The sequence below is a fragment of the Perna viridis genome, chromosome 2, assembly GCF_037379345.1.
Source record: "Perna viridis isolate PV_CMFRI_1.1 ecotype Kerala chromosome 2, ASM3737934v1, whole genome shotgun sequence".
Taxonomy (NCBI): domain Eukaryota; kingdom Metazoa; phylum Mollusca; class Bivalvia; order Mytilida; family Mytilidae; genus Perna; species Perna viridis.
The window spans coordinates 54,506,382-54,511,688 of record NC_142446.1 but is presented as its reverse complement, the minus strand read 5'-3'; the positions used below and the strand labels follow the sequence as shown (position 1 = coordinate 54,511,688).

The following is a 5,307-nucleotide window of genomic DNA, read 5'->3' as shown; positions in this document are numbered from 1 at the left end:
AAAAAATGCAAATGAAAAAGAGCCTACAATGTAACGGAGGAATCGTGGCCCGTTACATAATTTCACGTTAAGAAAACATCAATTATCGATATTTTGTTTTTGTTTCAGAACTTGAATTAGAAGAATAAATATAAATAAACCTTTTTTTCATATATTTTTTTGAAATTCCTGAAAAAAATGTTGTTAAGTCAAGACGACACGTCTAGTCTAACGTCTAACCAATCATGTTGTTGAGTTTTAAAAGTTCATAAAATCCATGTTGGTTGGTTGGTTGGGGCATGTTAAAGATGTGCATCATGTGGTATTTTTGTTTATGTAATTATATTAACCTCGATATCTGTGATGCCTCTACATTTCTCTTTTGTTGTTCGTTTAAGACTCTTGGGACTCGCATACTTTGTACTTCGAAATGGCTGTTGGCTGTTATTTTCTTGCGTTGTCTTTGTAATTAGGATCATATTTCTGACATCTCAATACCGCAACCGATACATTTTTAATGTGATTGCTGAACATAAATCAGTGTTTAATATTCCTGCCAGCTGGCAATATTTTGAGTCAAGCCATGGTAAATGTCCATGTGATGGGGTCGGAGCGGTTGCCAAGCGAATGGCAGATAACGCTGTTAAACGGGACAAACATGCGATTCAAGACGCACAATCCTTCTTCAGCTGGACGTCACAATCAGTATCCTTCATCACTTATGTTTGGGTTGGTAAGGATGCAATCGCACAAGCAGACACTGATATCAAGACCACAGAGTTAGGGTCGATCAAAGGGACAATGACCGTCCATACTGTATTTGGATATGATGGATCAACAATAGTGACAAGGACAAAAAATTTTTTTTCTGTTTTAACTGCTTTGTTGATGGGAAGTTCTGTCCAGATAGTCAATGTGGTGGATGGCAATTGCATGAGATTAAATCAGATGTAACGGAAACGGAGCATAATGAAGCAGAACATCAAGATCAACTATATGTTGTTGATGATTGGGTGGCCGCTATTTACGAAGGAGATAAGATTTGGCAAAATCATTCAAAGTGACATCGCTGATGTAGATTTCTTTATTTTTTTATGCAAAAGACCAAACTTAAAGGCAGATACATGTACAGCTTTAAGAACCCAACGCCACCCGCTACAGTGTGGTCTACGGAAACCAAATCCTACCTAAAATAGAAGATCCATCGTCTATCGGAAAGAATAGGCGATCGTTCTCCCTTCCGAAGGAAATGATCAAGGACATTGAAAGGCTCCACGTCGAAAATTCCTCCGAAACAGTGCTTAATCAAGATTAGAAGAACCAATTATGTTGTTGATAGTGAGGACTATAAACGTTTTGCTCCGTACAAACTGCTATTTACTGGAACTATTGTTGTCGTTTTATGGAGAATCCTATGCATTTAAGTGATAAAAACGTTTGATGTGAACAAGACGATTCCTCCGTTAAAAAACGAGACTAAAAACGTTTATTTTTTTAGAATTATGTGTTCAAAACTAGGGTTTACATTGTTTTATTGCATTTTCAAAATATCATAACAAAATTAAACAGTAATTGTTCATTTTTTTCTATCTCCTTTATTTTTGGTATTTCTTGATTCCTCCGTAACAATTCTTACTCTCAATTCCTGCTGAAAGTTTAAGTAAACTTCAAGTGTTACACAGGAAATGTAAATTTGTGTACGATCAACATTTATGAAAGTGCTGAAAAATGACTTTGGCTTCATTTTAACTTGCTAGAATGGTTAACTGGAGTTAATTTCACATAACACTAATTTAAAAATTCATATTAGGACAGGTTAATGCAAATGTGAGGTACTTTGAGATGTGAAATACACCTACATTTTCACTGTAAACATACAGTTAAACCCTTTTCCTTCTTGACAATATATTTGAGATTAGGTATTTTTAGCACTTTACAGTTACAATGGCTAATATAATAAGCCTCCAATTAGAGTGGATGTTTGTTATGGAGGAATCAGGGGACCAAAAAAAAAAGAAAGAGTCCCTGTCTTTGAAGGTCTGTATCTAAAAAAGTAGTTGAGATTTGATCGAGATATTTTATATTCTGAAGGACAGATATGCATAGAATTAATTAAGTAATACATTGTCTGGAAATATTGTTACCCCATTTAATACATTTTCTAAATTCATATGCACTACTGAAATGAGATTGTTCGTATAGCATATGTTTAAAAACCATTGTAAAAGTTACAGTTCTTACTCTGTATACGACTATTTCTTTACTGCACTAAACTTTCTATTTATATTTCAAGAACATAATGACTCTCGTTCAGTATTTTTACGCTGTTTGTTCGTTAAAGCTCGGGCGAATACTTGTCAAAATTTTTTCATCACAATGTGATGTATGATATATGTATTTGCGGAGTCAGCAATTATTTGAGAAGTGCAAAATAAAATCATGAATTTGATGCAAGTCATCATTAAATTATCCCTGTTATTTTGTAACAAATTTAAAGACGTGTACAACACTTGCTGTATCGCTCGGCTAACTTCAAGTAATCCCTATCTCGTTTCGATTTCCCTTCAAAAGCATGCCTTCTTGCCATTGGGATAAATTATCATTTTGTTTACACAAATCTTTCGCATGACGCGTAATCAAACTTTCTGCTTCTGCATAGGCTTAATGTTGATAATAAAGAGAAATTGCGTTTGATTTCACAAGACTTTCTAGCTTCCTGTCAAAAGCCTCAACGAGAGAGGGATTTACAGAGTTTCCGTTAGTTCCAAAACTGATGTATCGATTTCTACATTTACCACAGAATTCAACCATCTTTGCAGATTCCTTTATTCGTTTTTCAATGTCTTCTGGTTCTACATGTGTAAACACAATAATAGCATAGCCATACATTTTGTTTCCAATCATTTTCTCGAATTCTGTCATTGCATTTGTGTCACCTTCTTCAATCCTTTGTTCAGCAGATATGACGTATACAATCGCATGGAATTCTGGAGAAGTCACTATTAAACACCGTTTCATGTGTTCCTAGTAAGAGCCTTTTTCATTAGGTGGTAAAATGCCTTTTGATGTTTGTTTGTTGTTTGGTGGGGTTTAACGTCTGAGCAGCAATGTTTCAGCTATATTCAGACGATGAACATGAAATTGATGATAAAATGAACATGAAATGATGATGAAATAAAAAATGGGATGGAACACAAGGGCAATGGGGTCGACTAATTTTGATTGCCACTGGAAATAAGTAGAGGTGGGTAGGGTCGGGCAATTTAGCCTCCTGCGGCGGAGCCCTACGGTTCCTACTCCGGGAGAATACCGCAGTAGGGTTCTTTAACATGGGAGGAACGTGGCATCTTTCCCAACACGGTGCACCACTATGGTTTGCGGTCAGGTTTTCCGTATTATATCCTGACAACTCCAGCATGTAACACGCCAGGGGTACCCCATTCCACCTCCTGACGCACATATCCCAGTTGCTCTGTGGGCAGAGCGCCTAGCCCCGTCTAGGTTTCTGAGCACTATTTAGTCGCCTTTTACGACAAGCTTAGCGCTGCTGCAGGCCTATTTTTTTAACACCCGGACCTGCACGGGGCAGTTCGTCCTTGCTCTCTTGCATGTTATAGTTCACTCGTATAACTTTTATAATAATTTAATTCATACTTAGACGTTGGTCTTTACGCTATCAAATTACCACTTCCTATATTTGAACCCCTTATTTTTATTCTCACTCGGTCACATTAAGTATTTATCAATAATCGTTTTAAGTACTCATCTAAAGGTGCTCTTACAACATAATAACGAATTTATTTGAGCAAACGAACTGCTACAATGTAATCACTTGGGAAAAAATTAGAAAACAAACTCACCTCTTAGAAAAAAACTTCATGTCTGGAACGTGCTGAAATCGAATGTACAACGAACGAAGCGTAATCAGAACGAACATTAAAGCGTATATGATACCAAACCTGCCGCAACTGTAAAAATAACGATCTAAATGAATTGGTAACCTGCTCTTAACGAACAAACAAATAATGTAGCAGTCTTTAAGGAACGTCATTCATGCATGTCAAAAAACCCCGCTTTCAGTTTTATATTTCGTTCAAAAACAGTTACTGATCACATAACAAGTCATGGTTTTTCATTTGGTTGTTGGCCTCAAACAGGCCTGGGTGTCAAAAGAATAGGCATGCAGGCTAGTCGTAAAAGGCGACTAATTAGTGCCCAGAAACCTAGCCGGGGGCTAGGCGCTCTGCCCACAAAGCAACTGGGATGTGTGCCCAAGGTGGTGGAATGGGGTACCCCTGGCGCTTTACATGCTGGGGTTGTCAGGCTATAATGCGGAAAACCTGACCGCAGAAATGATTACCGTTTTGTGAAAGTATAGCATATGTAGACTGTAAAAGCATCGATTATTTGGTGGGTTTTTCTTCATCACCATGAATCACTAAACTATTGGACTTGTACTTAATCAAAATATATTTCATTTTCAAAATAAATTCCAAATGTATTTGCTTATAAGCAAGACGAATCTTTATCAAACACGGTCTTACTGAAGAAGGCTGTTTAGAATTTTTAAAAAAGTTGAAAGGAAAGTAAACATAGCAAAATTCTAATTCAAAACCTTCATTAACAATTGTCAGTAAATTAATTACAATCTTCTGTAACTCCCAATACAACAAAATGCTTTTTTTTTTCAAAGATAACTCAATGGTTTTGTATTTAGGTTGACTTTGGTAAAAAATAAATATGTACATAAAATAAAACCTAACCGATTAATGATTTGTAAAAAGGAACGTCTTACTACATCATTGATACATTAACGAAAAGGCTGAATCCATGAAAGTTCACAGCCTTTTCTTGATATTTTCGATAGACGAAATGTATCCGCTATACTTTTTACACATTTCCCTTTCAAAATTGCAAACGAAAGCTCAACGTACTGAAAATGTTCTTTAAACGGTCACAACTTTTTGATAGTGGAGGTTGAACGAACTATACGATTAGGAAGCGTTTTAATAACGACAAAACGATCGAATGTAACGTTCAAATTGACAATTTGGACTATTCGATCATTTTATTCTTTAACGAAATCACGAACTGCAATGTTCTTTGAATGATTAATACGAATACGAACAGCAAAACGAAATCAAATCGAAAGGAAATCCGAATGAACTTGTGCATTTCCTTAACCATACCAGAACGTTTAATTCGATCCTATTTCACTGATCAATTCGTCATATATTCGTGCAAAAGAAACTTAAGTTTGGTTTAAATGAAGTAAGTTAAGTTAAGGTTGGTCGAAAATAGAATTAATATTGATTCAAACATGTATCA

The 5,307-nt window shown here is 35.9% G+C and overlaps 1 pseudogene; it reads left to right on the top strand.

Annotated features, from left to right (window-relative positions):
• Positions 1-342: 342 nt before the first annotated feature.
• LOC148626069 (uncharacterized) lies at positions 343-1,294 on the top strand (annotated as a pseudogene).
• The last annotated feature ends 4,013 nt before the right edge of the window (positions 1,295-5,307 follow it).